Raw genomic sequence first — 17,000 nt, 5'->3', positions numbered from 1 at the left:
GACTGATTTACAGTGGTGAATGTAATATACTACCACCACCATCATCTTATGTTTGTATCTGTTTAAGGGAGTGTCAAGGCTGGATCCCCACTTTGAACTTTAGGGTTCAAATGTAGGGGCCTGCATGAAAACTTCTAAGCTTATCTACCAGCTTAGCTTTGGTCCGCTGCCACCATCACAAGAATTCCCTCCCTGGGAAGCCTTGAGAAACCTTTCACCAATTCCCTGGTGAACACAGATCCAAACCCCCTTGGATCTTAAAACAAGGAGAAATTAACCATCCCCCCTCCTTCCTCCACCCTCCTTTCACCAACTCCTGGTGAATACAGATCCAAACCCCCTTGGATCTTAAAACAAGGAGAAATCAATCTGGTTCTTAAAAAAGAAGGCTTTTAATTAAAGAAAAAGGTAAAAATCATCTCTGTAAAATCAGTATGGAGAATAACTTTACAGGGTAATCAAACTTAAAGAGCTCAGAGGACCCCCCTCTGTCTTAGGTTCAAAGTACAGCAAAACAAAGACAAACACTCTGGTAAAAAGGTACATTTACAAGTTGAAAAAACAAAGTAAATCTAAGACGCCTTGCCTGTCTTTTACTTACTAGTTTGAAATAGGAGAGACTTGTTTAGAAAGATGGGGAGAACCTGGATTGATGTCTGGTCCCTCTCAGTCCCCAGAGCGAACCACCCGTTAAAACAAAGAGCACACACAAAAGCCTTTCCCCCCCCAAGATTTGAAAGTATCTTGTCTCCTTATTGGTCCTTGGGTCAGGTGTCAGCCAGGTTACCCGAGCTTCTTAACCCTTTCCAGGTAAAAGGATTTGGAGTCTCTGTACACAGAGAGCTGTTACCCTTCCCTTTATAGTTATGACAGGGAGAATGGAGGCACCCTGACACAACTTATGTATTATAAAATTGTGATTTGAAAGGCAGATCAAAGTAAACATAATGAGGAGTGGATGAACAAAAAGATGTATATGCACTGCTACCATGGTAAGAAACAAGGAGTATATGGAGAGGATAAGGAATCCAGAAACACTTCCTAGTAAAATGAACATCATGTATACAGGAAAAACAAGCAACATAGTATATATATATATATATATGAAAGGACATATTTGAGTTATCAAATTATTGAAATAACTAAAGAAGCAAACTTGAGCTTGCTCCTTCCATATTTATTCAGAAACACTAAATATGCACTCCAGTAAATATACATCCTCCTTATGATTGTAACCACTTCTGTATGCATTGGCCTGACATGCTAGAGCTCCACTCCTTCCAAGAAGTGCCTGTGAATTCAGGTTCCCTTGGAACAGTCCTATCAGAACCCTTCTCACATGGAAAGCAGACAGCTTTTCTACTGTGCCTCATCTCCCTATCCGTTTAACCCCCCCCCCCCCGCAAAAAAAAATTAACCTCTGAATTATGATAGGTTCCTGTGTCAACTCTGAAATGATTGTTTCTATGATAAGTTAGGTCTGTGACATTCATTCTGATCATATCTTGCTCAAGAAGTCTAAACTGAAGCTGTTTTAGTGCTAATACAGATGAATTGGCCATCCCAGGAATCACCCTTCCTTCACATTGGACAATCTAGAATTCCACCCTTCTTTATCTGAAGCTTGCAAAGCAATGTGATTCCTCCCACATGCTGTCTTTCCATTTCTCCAGTGAGTTGGAGCATACCCTCTTGGCTGAATGCCAAACTCCCAGCCTGGTTGGGATGCCCTCCTGACTCCAGGCCAAATTTCCATCTGAACCTTTATTCAAGCTAGCAAAAAAAATGCCTCCAATAGTAGCACTGCTAGTTTCAAGGGTAATGTTACCTCCTCTGAGTTCCCCAACACGTGGCTAGCAGTAAGAATTCTCCATCACATAATCTATTTGCTTTCCTCTATGTTTAGCCTTTTATTTGGCAGTGTCTTAGTGTAGTCTGGGTTTACACATTTTAGCCTTTGGCTTGAGCTGAGATTTCAAATGCTGCAAGTTCCTACATGTAACTGCAGAACAATTAAAGCAGCTAGAAGAAGCTCTTCCTGAATGAAGCTCAAGTAGAACATATGTGTGCAGGATCTGGCATGTTGCAGCTCTGGCAAACAAGCTCCAGACCATATGGGAAATTCAGTGCGGTTCTGGCAAGGAACAACGTAACATGTATTAATCTAGAGCGCCCTTTGAAAGGGGCTTTATAGGAAAAATACTATACATTATTTAATGCAAAAAACATACATTACACTTACAAATTGAAACCACTCAAATCAAGATGACAAAATATGGTTTTTGCAGTAATGTTAGTTCAGCCATGTTGCACAACATATGTGTTTCACAGTTTAGCACACATCAGTATAATAAATTGCATATTTAAAAAGAAACACCTCATATAATTTGTGCAAGATAAGTGAGAAAATATTACAGTGAGCATCTTAACATTTTCATCTGACTTCTGAGGACAAAGTTTTCAAATTGGGGTGTATAAAATTAGGCACCTAAATAATTTGCTGTATTTTTTTACAGGTACTGAGTACCCATGTCTCACTCACACCTGTTCTCCATGTACTGCCCTATCACCCCTGTTGTTACTTAAACCAGCCATGAAACCATGCCTGGAAACACAAATATGTGGACAACAATGGTATATCCCAAAACCCTATAAACCTACATTTTCTAACTTGGGTGGCTCAAAGCCATCAAGAACTATGTCTAGGCATTAGAGCTGGACAGAAAAAAACTTCAGTTGAACCATTGTCCATCAGAGAACACAGTTCTATCCAAAGCAAAATGCTTTGCAAATTCATGTCAGTTTTGCAGAAAATTTATTTTAGAGAAAAACCTTGGGAAAAAGCTCAATGTTGAAACATCCCATTTTGACATTTTTGGAATGAAACATTTTTATTTTAAAAATACCTTTTAATTGTGAATATTTTATTATAATATAAGAAATCATAGTCTACATGAAATATTTTGATTTTTCAAAACAAAATGTTTCAATTGATCTGAAACAAAAAAAAATATTTTTTAGGAGAATTTTAACATTTGGGGGGTTTGTGCCTAACAAACAAAGACATTTCAAAATCTCTCAATCCTCCATGAAATGGAATTTCCATCTTCTGTATAGCTCTACTAGGCATCGAACAAAGTGACCTGGGTTTCAGAGATGCTGAGCACCTGGGACTCCCTTTGATGTCTATGGGCGCTGCAGCCAATAAATGATCTGGAAATGCACGGTCATTAACCTCTGTCAGGATGATGTCAGCTGGAAGGATGAACCTTAAGCATCCATGAAAGAGATGCAGTGGTACTGAGACTGGGAGAAACCAATTTGCTTCATACTCTAAATAAATTGTGCGGAGAAGTTATCACCTGCAGGCTGTTTTGGCAGCTAAGTGAATTGCACTAATGAACTGACAGAGCAACTCTGTCAGTCATAGATTCATGGACCTCTTCACTCCTTCATGTGATCAAATATGAAGATTCTCCAACATACTAACCAAATGGATATTTATGATTATGACTGGGAGCCATTTCTAGAACTATATTACAAGTCAATATGGGAGGTAAGCCCATGACTGCTACATAAACCTACTTGGATTATCAGAGTTGGAATTGGGTAACAAGCCAACGTAAGGGAGAGGGAGTTCTCTTCTTTCTCCGCTTCCTCTTAGGATTTGTTTCTGTGATAAGTAGTCAATGTCATAGATGATCACACATACTCTTTATTTAGTGCTAATGGTTCTAATGTACTATAGAAGTTATGTACAGTTTTCTTGGCTATTGTATTTTCTTATTTCCTGTCACTCTTGTATATCTATTACTATTTACTGTCTGAGTATCCAGCATCTATTCCTCTTTATTCCAAGCTGAAACTTAATTGAAAAAACCACATCAAGTCCAAAATGGTGACTGAGGCCTTGTCTACACTACAGAGTTTTGTTGACAAAAGTCAGCTTTCATCTACAAAACAGTAGATGACAAAACTCTCCTGCTTTACCAAAAAAATAAAACCACCTCAACAAGAGGCATAGAGCTCTTTGCGGCAAGTTAGATTGACAGAGTGTCAGTGTAGACACTACACTTGATTATGTCGCTGTGAATGACTTCCACGAGGTGTCTGGCAATGCCCATCCTGGCTGCTCTGGTTAGCAGTTCAAACTCTGCTGCCCTGCACCTAGGTATGAAGGCATCCACCCCTCCCCATTTAAAGACCTGGGAATTTTTGAAATTCCACTTCTTGTTTGCTTAGCATGGAGAGCACACATTGCATCTTCCCAGCTGACAATGGCAGCTCCACACAGCAGACAGTGTCCCGCTTGGAGCACACCAGAGTTGTTGGGGGAGAGGAGGCTGTGCAGTCTCCGCTGCAGCCGTAGGAACTTCAATACCTACAGTCAGATTTCTCATGGCATGTTGGATAAGGCCTACAAACGGGACACGCATCTGGGCCGTGCAAAGATAAAGGAGCTGAGGGAGGTGTACCAGAAGGCAAGGGAGTCAAGCCGTCACTCGGGTGCTGTGCCAAAGACCTGCCGCTTCTATAAGGAGCTGGACACGATCCTCGGCGGCAACCCCACCTCCACCACCAAGAGCCGTGTGGATACTTTGTGGGGGCTGGAGACAGTGGCCAGCAGACTCAACCCTGAGGCCGAAGTGGTAGACAAGGAAGTGGAATTGGAGGATGAGATGGGACAGGTGACAGGGTAGTCCAGTACCGTTGCAAGCCAGGACCTCTTCTCAACTCTGGAGGTTTGAGCTAGTCCCAGCACTTCATCTCTGGCATGCATGATGGAGGAGAGGGGAGCTCTGGTAAGTGATCATTTTGAGTTGATACTGCTCGGTTACATGAGGTAGAGCTGTCTTTTGCTTTATGCTATAAGTGGGTTAAGGAACAGAAATGTACAAGACTAGCTGTGTTTGCATCTGCTTCACTTTCCCCTGTGCAGCTACTCAGTGGGGTGGAACAGTGTGTTAATGTACACCGAGATATCACATGAATCCTCCAGAGAGATCTCTAGGAAACTTTCCTGGAGATACTCACCAATCTTCTGCCAAAGGTTCCTTGGCAGAGCAGCTTTGTTGTAGGAAACTTTCCCACACCAAATGGCAATCACTTGTGCAGGGACCAAAGCAGCACACAGGTGAGCAGCATAGGGACCCGATCTGAAGCCACATACGTGCAGGAGATGCACCCTTGCATCCTGGCTTACCCTCAGGAGTAAGATATTAGCTTCAATGACCCCCACCTGTGGAAAATGGTGGCAAAATTTACAATGTTGTCCCTAGTTGCTTGCAGTGATCCTCTTAAAAAAACACCCTTTGCCCCATCTTGAAGGTGTGTCATCGTCCCCCTGGCCAAACTCACCATTTTTAGGGCATTTGCCAAGCTTGTGTGCTTGCCAAGGGCCAGTGAGAAAGAGGTGTATTTTACTATTATGATTAGATGGAGTGAGTTCACTAACAAACATGCTTCTATTTATTGTTTCTTGTGCTTTGGCATATGTGGCCTTCAGGGGAACCCCCTACACACTGGCAGAGCGTATCCACCAGATAAGGAAGCAACTGAGGAGAAGCAAGATATAATAGAAGGAGAGAGCCTGATATGATGCCTGAGGCCGAACTAAAGTAGTAGTCAGGCCCTGCTGATACAAAACAAAGTGAGCAAAAGGCAGACTGTGAGCAGAAGTCAGGCCCTGTTATAAAACATGCCTGCTTCCAAGTTCACAGGTCCTGGCAAGGACAGGGCTGGTATTGCAAGAATACATACATTCCTGAGAAATACTAGGCACAGGACACTCATGCATATACATTCCAGAAGGGTGGTACCAGAACACCCCAATACCAAGTATGGTACAAATACACTCCCCAAAGATAACAGGAACATCTTAACCCCTCCTAAAGATAAGGTCAGGATGATAGTATGATGGCTAGAGATGTTTTGATTGAACCAACATGTAAAGTAAAGGGTGCTTACGAACCGTGTCAGAGGGGCAATACGTAACTTGTTTATATCAGTGTATAAGAGGGGTCTCAGAAGGAGTGTCTTTGGCCAGCTGTGGAGGGAATGGAAAGTCCCACCATTCACTGAGCTGAGTTTATTGTTATGAACATACATGTGCTAATGTAACCGTAGACATTGATCCAGAGAGCTAGGACTGTGCTTTGTTGACTGTAAATGTGGCCAGGTGCCTTTGCTACTAAATCAAGACTTGTGGTCTTATCGGGCAGTTCGATTGGAGGCTGCTATGCGGACTATCTGGCCAGATCCAGTGCTGCACGCAGAGAGAACACACATGCATCCAATGACTAACTACACAAGGAAGACATGTTTTAGGAGTAGGGTGACCAGATGTCCCGATTTTATAGGGACAGTCCCGATTTTTGGGTCTTTTTCTTATATAGGCTCCTATTACCCCTGTCCCGATTTTTCACCTTTGCTGTCTGGTCACCCTATTTGGGAGGTCTCCAATGCTCTGATGGTGCAGAACAAGAATGCAGGGCATGGAGGGAGACCGTTAATGAAAATTTTAAAATGTTTGTTGGCCAGGAGTGGGCGATAAAAGTGATGGAGGAGCAAACGGAAATGCTGAAGTCCTTAATTGCGCTGCAGGCAGAACACATATGTGCTTGACACTCCCTGCAGCCCAAACAGAACTGCTTGCCATGCAGTCCCCAAACTCCTCGCATATATTCCTTGCATCTTCCAGCCCAAGGCAGTACCCTGTTCATGCCACCCCTTCGGTCAGCTTCCAAAATGATAGCTGGAGTTGTACACAGCTTTAAGAGCCTCCATTGGGAGGGTGCCCTTCAGTGTTAGCTCCCTTTCAACCAAGCATTTTCTGTCATGTTTATTGCTATTTAATAAAAAAAAACTCTGAAAGATCATCTTTATTTCTCTCCTACACATGGTGGTGCTTCAGGAATTAATACACAGTGGCACTTGGCACATTTGCACACTACAAATCCTGGTCAGGAAGCAATCATCAAAATTTTCATGCAAGGTGGCAAGTTAACAAAGAATGGCAGAATGCTTTATGGAAAGATGTATTACTGGTGCTCATTGTCAAAATGGTGCTTCAAAGCCTCACTGGTTTGAATAGCCCCCTATTATGCCCCTCAAATAGCCCCGGTATCTGGCTGCTCAAATAGCCCCGGTATCTGGCAGGCAATCCATCTTCACGCTCCACCCCTGGGGAAACTTTTTAACCTTAGCTTCACAAATATTATGCAGCACACAGCAGGCTGCTATGACCATGGGAATATTTTGCTCATTTAGATCTAAACTGCCATAAAAGAAGCACCAATGAACTTTCAAGCTGCCAAACACACATTCAATGGTCATTCTGAACCTGCTCAACCTATTGTTGAAGTACTCCTTGCTGCTGTCCCGGTTTCCCATGTAAGGCTTCATGAGCCCTGGGAGTATGCTGGGTTGCCCAGGATCCCTATGCGCATTCCAATATGCCCCATTGGAATCTCCTGGTCTGGAAAGAAAGCCCTTGGTTGCAGTTTCTGTACAGGCCAGTGTCCCTGAATATGCATGCATCATGTACCTTCCCTGACCACCCGGCGTTATCAGTGAAATGACCCCGGTGATCCACAAGTGCCTGCAATACCATAGAGAAGTACCCCTTTCTATTGATGTACGCTATTGCAAGATGGTCCGGGGCCAAAATTGGGATATTGGTGCCATCTATCGCCCCACTGCAGTTAGAGGGGCTGCAAAGCCAGCCACTATTTCACACACATTTCCAAGAGTCACAGTCCTTTGTAACAGGATACGATTAATGGCCCTGCACACTCACGTGCATGCAACCCCAGTGGTGGACTTCCCAATAGCAAACTGATTTGCTACTGACCAGTAGCAGTCTGGCGTTGCAGCTTCCACACAGTGACCACCACATGCTTCTCCACTGAGAGAGCAGCTCTCATTTTGGTGTCTTTGCACTGCAGTGCTGGGGTAAACTCTGCACACCGTTCCAGAAACGTGGCGTTGCACATACAGAAGTTCTGCAGCCCATGCTCATCATCCCAGACCTGCATAACAATGCCATCCCACCACTTAGTGCTTGTTTCCTGAGCACAATAGCGACGGTCCATCATGTGCAACTGCTCCATGAATGCCAAAAGTAATCTGGTGTTGCTTCTTTCCATGGCACACAGCATGTCAGGCACTATGGATTCCTGTTCAGATTCAGAGCTCATAATATACTGCATGATTAGTTGTGTTGTGTTCATAACACTGACCACAACAGTAGAGCGCAGTGCAGGATCCATTCTTTCAGGCAGAGATGGTGGGCACACAGGCCATTGAAAAAAATGGCACAAAACACAGAAGCCCATGAAATGATGGGCCAGAACAAAACTGCATTGGGCGTTGAGCCCGCACCCGTGATGCACTGTGATCCATTCCGCCTTCACACCACTCCTAGCTGCAGAAGGTGGCAAGTTGCACAGTGGGATAGCAACCCACAGTGCGCTGCGCTCACTGTTGATGCTAGAGCACCAACTGTGGTTGCACTCCACTGACAGAAGAAACGTTGTGTGAATATGCACAAGTGATGTAATTATAGTGGTTTATGATTGTCGGCGTAACTTGCGGTGACTTAAGTCTGTAGTGTAGACATAGCCTGAGTGTATTAGCGTGTGATTGCCTTTTCTTCCTGTGATGGGTTGGGTCACAGAAATTCCCTCAAGACTGTCACTAGATGTGCTGGGATACCACTGAGAACAAACCCCCCTGCCAGAGAAGGCTTCCCTCCTCTCCCCTCTTGCTGAGCTGGACACACCAGTCGGCTACAGCACAGAATGAGAGATTGGGCCACGCCCCACTGCAGTTCACAGAATCTAAGATTCACTTAGCCAAGGGGCTTCTCAGTTAACAGGGACTTTCCCAGCACCCAGTCTTCCTGGGAGCCTAAACCCCAAATTAATCAGTTTTACTCTGTATAAAGCTTATACAGGGTAAACTCAAATTGTCTGCCCTCTATAACACGGATAGAGAGATATGCACAGCTGTTTGCTCCCCCAGGTATTAATTACTTACTCTTGGTTAATTAATAAGCAAAAGTGATTTTATTAAGTATAAAAAGTAGGATTTAAGTGGTTCCAAGTAAGACAGAATCAAGTAAGTTACCAAGCAAAATAAAACAAAACACGCAAGTCTAAGCCTAATACAGTAGGAAACTGAATACAGGTAAATCTCACCCTCAGAGATGTTCCAATAAGCTTCTTTCACAGACTAGACTTCTTCCTAGTCTGGGCCCAATCCTTTTCAGACCAACGTTGTGGCTTATGGCCTGGGTCCAGCAATCACTCACACCCCCGTAGTTACAGACCTTTGTTCCAGTTTCTTTCAGGCATCTCTTTGGGGGTGGAGAGGCCATCTCTTGAGCCAGCTGAAGACCAAAATGGAGGGGATTCCAGGGCCTTTTATATTCTCTCTCTTGTGGGCGGAAACCCCTTTGTTCCTCTGTGCAAAATCACAGCAACAAGATGGCATTTGTAGCCACCTGGGCAAGTCACATGTCCATGAATGATTCAGCTTTTTGCAAGTCGATGCCATTGTTTACATGTTAGTTTGAACGTTCCCAGGAAAGCTCAGATGTGAATTGGCGTCTCCCAAAGTCCATTGTCAGTTAAGTGTTTCTTGATTGGGCACTTACTCAGAATAGTCCTTTCTCAAGAAGCTGACCAAATGTTTCACTGATGCTACTTAGAATCAAACACATTGAGATACAAGTACAAAGCCAATATTCACAACTTCAAATAAAAAATGACACACACAGACAGACAGTATAATCATAACCAGCAAATTACAACCTTTCCATAGACACCTTACTTGACCTCCTTTGTACAAGATTTGGTGCAACTATAGGACCTTGGTTGCAACAATGATCTATAAGGTCACCGTTCATGTCAATAGCATCACACTCCCATCTACGTTCTCCAAACTTTTAGCTATTTTGTTCACATAGGTTCCCTCAGTCCTTCCTTCCTCCAGGGTTGTGGGAACCTGGCTTTCAGATACGAGTGTAATTATTACACACATTTATAAGGGTTAAATTAGGTCATTAGCATTCCTAGTGAGGAGTTTGAGTCAAACTCAGTGTAATAAATGTGTGTAATAATTTCTCAAAGCTTGTTCAAAGGATTTTTTTTCCTGACTAGGAATTTTCTCTTGCCACTGCTTCCTCCAAGCTACTTCTACGTTTAATTCACTGCTCCTAGATTCTCAGAACGTATTCTTGTCCAAAACTGCATTCTTTCATTTATAGCTTGAAAGATGCTTCCTTGCAGAAATGCCTCTCACCACGGTCTTCAGTACCTGGCTTGATCCTTGCAAAGGGCTCTCTGTGGGACTAATTGTGAAAGCTATCTGGAAGGCACAGTAAATCAAGAATGCAGCTGCTCACTTTGGGCCAATGCAAGCATTACACCTGGGTTCTGCTTTCTGGCCTAGGATTTTGGCCTCTACGCCTAGACCCAAATCACCATACAGATCACCTGTGCATCTCCAACTTGCTGTGCAACCTATGCTATGCTGGATGAAGCTGGAAGCAGGACATTCTATGTTAGCAGACCTGTGTCGCTGGAATTCAACCCTGCCAGAAATACACAAACAGGGCCATATTTAACCAGAGCTGGGCTCTCAGAGGACAAGCCAAATCCCTCTCCATTTTCTGTCCAAAAGCTTCAGGCAGAAGAGATGCTGTGAGGGGTTTGTCTCTCTAGGGATGATCCAGTTCCCATCGGAGTCAATGGGAATTGGACTCAAGCTCCTAATTAGGAATGTTAATGTCCTAATTTAAGCCACAGGCTGCACCAGACACCACTGTGATGGATGCCTTTTAAACGTGTGTAATAATAAATACAGATGTGATCAGTCCAAAGACCCCCAGTTGCATATTAATCTCAGAAAAGCAGAAATTTTATAAAAAACAGGATCTTAGGAGGTCCAAAAGCAACCTTCAATCTCAGTAACTATTCTTTTCCCATTCTATATTTTAACTTATCATTGGCTTAAGCAGTGCATTAGTGCTCATTGAAAAACAAAGAGCATTAGAAAGTGTTTCTTAATTGCATCTTTATCAAAGCATTTATTTGAAATTAATGCTTTAATTTCTCTATGATTTTGCTTTAGTTCAAGGTTACATTGTTAAGTTTTCGTACACATTGGAACTTTGGATCTGACTTACGATTTTAATGCTTGAAGTGTATGCAACCTTGAATTAAAGCAGCATTTCTAAATAAAGGGCAGCTTTTTTCACCGTGGGCTGTTGCAACAGCTAATTTACAACTGATCATGACAAATGTATAGTTGGGATTATTTTTTCCAGTGTGCATTACTTTGCATTTATCAGTGTTGAACTGCATCTGCCATTTTGTTGCCCAGTTACCCAGTTTTGTGAGACCCCCCTGTAACTCTTCACAGTCAGCTTTGGACTTAACTACCTTGAATAATTTTGTATCATCTGAAACTTTGCTATTTCACTGTTCACTCCCTTTTCCAGATGGTTAATGAATATGTTGAACAGCACAGGTCTCAGTACAGATCATTGGGGAACCCCATTGTTTACCTCTCTGCCCATTGAAAATTAACTTACCCTTTGTTTATTGATCCATGAGCAGACCTTCCCTGTTATTCCATGACTACTTAGTTTCCTTAAGATCCTTTGGTGATGGACCTTGTTGAAGGCCTTCTGAAAATCCAAGCACACTATATCGACTGGATCACCCTTATCCACATGCTTGTTGAAACCCTCAAAGAATTCTAGTGGATTGGTGAGACATGACTTCCCTTTACAAAAGCCATGTCAACTCTTCCCCAACAAATTGTGTTCATCTATGTGTTTGATAATTCTGTTCTTTATTATAGTTTCTACCAATTTGCCTAGTACTGAAGTTAGGGTTACTGGCCTGTAATTGCCAGCATCGCTCCTGCAGCACTTTAAAAATCAGTGTTACATTAGCTACCTTCAAGTCATCTGGTACAGAGGCTTGTTTCAGGAATGGTTACATACTACAGTTAGGAGTTCTGCAATTTCAAATTTGAGTTCCTTCAAAACCCTTGAGTGAATACCATCTAGTCTTGGTGACTTATTTCTGATTAATATATCAATTTGTCTAACATTTATTGACACAGTGTGGGGCAGTACTTCAGATTTGTTGCCCCAAAAGGATAGCTCTGATGTGGGTATCTCCCTGACATCCTCTGCAGTGAAGACCAATGCAAAGAATTCATTTAGCTTCTCTGCAATGACCTTGTCTTCCTGGAGTGCTCCTTTAGCACCTGTCAAGTATCAGAGGGGTAGCCGTGTTAGTCTGGATCTGTAAAAAGCAACAGAGAGTCCCGGGGCACCTTTAAGACTAACAGATGTATTGGAGCATAAGCTTTCGTGGGTGAATGCCCACTTCATCAGACGCATTTAGCACCTGTGTTGTCTAGTGGCCCAGCTGCCTGTTTAGCAGGCTTCCTGCGTCTGATCTACCTAAAAAAGTTCTCACTGTTAGTTTTTGCATCTTTAGCAAGTTGCTTCTCAACTTCTTTCTTGGTCTGCCTTATGATACTTTTACACTTAACATGCCACAGTTTAAGTACCTTCTTCTTATCCTCACTACAATTTGACTTCCAAATTTTAAAAGATGCCTTTTTGCTTCTGATGGCTTCCATTACTCTGCTGTTTTACCATGGTGGTATTCTGTTGGTCCTCTAATTGTCTTGTCTCATTTGGAGTATACATTTAGTCTGAACTAAATGACATTTAATCCTTGTGACAGGCAGCTCCTTTTAATTTCCATCTAGAAAGCATCCTCATATTAGTCTAGTTTCTCTTTTTGAAGTCAAATGCTACCCGCGCGTGTGTGTGTGCGCGCGCGCGCCCTACAGGTATGTTAATTTTAATTATATTATGGCCCCTATTATTGAGCGATTCAGCTATAGATACCTTGTGGGCCAGATCCTGTGCCCCATTTAAGACTAAATCAGGAATTGCCTCACCCCTTGTGGGTTCCAGGACTAGCTACTCCAAGAAGTCGTCATTTATGGTGTCTAGAAGTTTTATCTCTGCATCACATCCTGAGATGACATTTCCTGGTCAATATTAGGCTAGTTGAAATAACCCATTATTATTGTGCTTCTCTGGTTTTGTAGCCTCTCTAACCTCCTGTAGCAATTCACAATCACTGTCACCATCATGGTCAGGTGCTTGGTAGTGTATTTCTACTGTTATACTCTTATTATTCAAGCATGGAATGTCTATCCCTAGAGATTCTATTGCACAGTTTGTTTTGTGTAAGATTTTTACCGTATTTGACTGTGCTTTGTTTAACATATAATGCCATTTCCTCCACCAGTGTGACCTACTCTGTCGTTCCTATATATTTTATACACTGGTATTATGTCCCATTGATTATCCTCATTCCACCAAGTTTCTGTGATGCCTATTATATTCATATCCTCATTTGATGCTAGGCACTCTAGTTCACCCATTTTAGTATTTAAACTTTTAGTATTTGTATATAAGCTCTTGTTCATTGTGTCAATATCAGTTGATTGCTTTCATGTGGTATATTTAAATGGACTCTGTTTTGTTTGAGTGTTCCTCACTAGCTCCTATCTCTATTTAACAACTTCTTTCCTATCCTCTTTACTAGGATATAGAGTTCTCCCTTCAATAAATTTATCCTAAAGGATGTCTCCACCTGACCATGTGCTTCTCCACACCTGTCGGTTTCCCCCCCACCCATAGTTTAAAAACTCTGACCTTTGTAATTTTACATCTGGTTCCATTTTGATTTAAATGGATAGGCTCCTCCTTTCCCAAACAGCTTCTGAGTTCCTGATAAACCTGAAGCCCTTCTACCTACATCATTGTCTCATCAATGCATAAAGACCCTGCAGTTCTGCTTGTCTTTCTGGCCCTGCGCGTGGAACTGGAAGCATTTCAGAGAATGCTACCATAGAGGTCCTGGACTTTAATCTCTTATTAGCAGTCTAAAGTTGGCCTCCAGGACCACTATCCTATTTTTCCCTATGTCATTGGTACCTTCATGTACCATGACCACCAGCTCCTCCCCAGCACTACCTATAAGTCCATCTAGATGTCTCAGGAGATCCACTACCTTCACCCTGGCAGGCAATTCACCATGTGGTTCTCCCAGTCATCACAAACCCAACTATCTATATTTCTAGTAATTGAATCCTCCACTACTATTGCCTCTCTCTTCCTAATAACAGGGATCCTCACCCCTGGAACGATATCCTCCATGCAAGAAGATATCAGGACATCATCTGGAAGGTGGGTCCCAACTAGTTTCCCTCCACTCCAGCTTGATGCTGTCCTGCCCTGAGACTTTCATCCTCCTTTACAGCACAGGGGCTATCGGAGATGAGGTGAAAGTCCCTGAAAGTCTTTTATGGACCTCTCTGTCTCCCTTTGTTCCTCCAGTTCAGCCACCCTTGCCTCAAGAGCCTGTACTCTGTCGCTGTTTGCACCACATGCACACATATGCCACCTGTCCACAAGGCAGGCAGGTAATCATGCATGTTGGATGTTGCACTCAGTGCAATAAACTGGGTGGCCCCCACACTGCTGCTGGTCTTCTATCTGCATTTTCTACTCTTTTTTTAATGTAGCCTAAGTTTAGTAGCCTTATTTCTGACAATAGCAGGTTTTGATTAACTCAATGTGTTTAAGAGATTTTTTTAACTTGAGGATACAAAAAAGTGAAGTTATAGAAAAGTTTGTGACTAATCTAAGGCTGAAGAGCCAATCTTGCAATTTTAGGGGGCTAATCAACTGCCTGATAAGAAATCAGATTGTGATTGGAATCCAAAACAAAAAGCACACAGATTGCTATGGGACCCAGAATTAACCCTTGGATAAGACAAGTAGTAGTTGCTCACCAACAGACGTTACACAGTCCAAAAGGTTATGGAAGGTGGACAGTGCTCTGACACTGTAGACATGATTGAGAATCCAAAATATCACAAGAAAAAAAGACCTCAGGCAGAAAGACATGTGGAGCTCAAAGTCAGAATCAAGTAAAACATGGAGCTGCACAATCCATGTCAGCCAGCACAAGGCCCAGCACACAGGAAAAGTTGCAAGAAGTGTAATAGGTTACATCACTTTGCAAGAGTTTGCAAGCACCAGCAGAGCGTGCACAGCCTGGAGAAAGAGGACTATGATCGCACAACTAGCTCAGATTTATTTTTCCTAGGAGCAATGGACACTGTTGCAGCAGAAGACTGAAAGCAAATGGGACATCTGTTAATTTTAAGTTGAACACTGGTGCACAAGTCAATATGTTGCCATAAACAATGTTAACAGTTTTTTTAAAAAGCCGGAGATAATGAAAAGGAAACTCAGGGCTTACAGTGGTGACCTTATCCTCTCACTAAAGCAATATTCAAATTAAATGCATGTGAAAATAAACTGGAAAAGACAGTTTGTAATAGTACCAGGGAAATGAGCATACTTTAGAGTCATAGACTATAAGGGTTGGAAGGGACTCAGGAGATCATCTAGTTCAACCCCCTGCTCAAAGTAGGACCAATCCCCAATTCCCTAAATGGCCCCCTCAAGGATTGAATTTACAACCCTGGGCTTAGCAGGCCAATGCTCAAACCACTGAGCTGTCCCTCCCCCCTACTTTATTTGGTTAAAAGTGTCAAGCCCTTGGTCTCATGAAGAGTGTGCACTCATTGGAGAGGCAGGAGACCAAAACAATTCAGGAAGGGTTTGAGGATGCCCTCAAGGGGATAGGGAAGCTCTCAACAGCATACATCATAGAGGTGACAGAGCCCAACTACCCCACAATTCTTGCCCCTTTGAAAGTTCCCCTCACCCTAAAGCAGAGGCTAGAGGATGAGCTGGATAGTCTCATTGCTCTGGGAATCACACTGTGAGTAGAAGAACCCACAGAGTGGATACACTCCTTGGTCATTATAGGAGAAAAAGCTCCCTTCGCCTATGTGTAGACCCCAGAAGAATTAAATAAATATGTAAAAGGGCCACTTCCTACAAGGGGAGAAATTTTTGGAGAGATGACCAATGCCAGATATTTTTCTATGGTGGAGGCATCAGCAGAGTTCCTAGAAAAACCGGGCAACCATTTGTGCACATTCAGTACCCCCTTTGGCCGTGCCATTTGGGTTGTGTTTGGCTCCTGAGGTGTTACACCAGAAAATACAGCAAATTTTTGATGGTCTAGAGCAGTGGTGGGCAACCTGTGGGCTAGAGGCCACTCAGGTTTACACAGATGATGTTTTGATCGGGGAAAAACCAGTAGAACAGCATGAGCAGAGGCTCTGGAAAGAGCAGCTTGGCTAAAACTAAACAAAACAAAAATGTAACTTCTGTGTAATGGAAATAACAGACCTGAGAGAAGAGCTAACGCAGCAAGGTGTAGAGGTAGGTCACAGTGAGGGTGAGGCCGTCACCAACATGCCTGCCCCAATAGACATGGCAGGGGTACAAAAATTGCTTGGAATGACGAGCTATGTAGGGAAATTTGTGCCCAAGTTAGTTGTTCAAACTACCATCCTGAGAGAGCATACTGTGCAAAGATGTCCAAATGGACATGGAATGCAAATTTAAATAAACAATTCAAGAAACTGATGGAGTTAAAAAGGTCCCAGTCCTGAGATACAATGACAGGGATAGGCAACCTTTCAGAAGTGGTGTGCCGAGTCTTCATTTATTCACTTTAATTTAAGGTTTCGTGTGCCGGTAATACATGTTAACGTTTTTTAGAAGGTCTCTCTCTCTAAGTCTATATTATAGAACTAAACTATTGTTGTATGTAATGTAAACAAGGTTTTCAAAATGTTTAAGAAGCTTCCTTTAAAATTAAATTAAAATGCTGATCTTACACCGCCAGCCTGCTCAGCCCACTTCCAGCCTGGGGTTCTGTTCACCTAGGCCTGCAGCGGGCTGAGCGGCGCGACTCGAGGTCAGGGCAGAAGGCTGGGGTGTGTGTGGAGGTGCAGGGCAGAAGGCT

Source organism: Terrapene carolina, unplaced genomic scaffold (genome assembly GCF_002925995.2).
Source record: "Terrapene carolina triunguis isolate 2854851 unplaced genomic scaffold, T_m_triunguis-2.0 Scaffold111, whole genome shotgun sequence".
NCBI classification, from domain to species: Eukaryota; Metazoa; Chordata; order Testudines; family Emydidae; genus Terrapene; species Terrapene triunguis.
The sequence above is the reverse complement of the archived record's forward strand: the minus strand, read 5'-3'. Positions refer to the sequence as shown.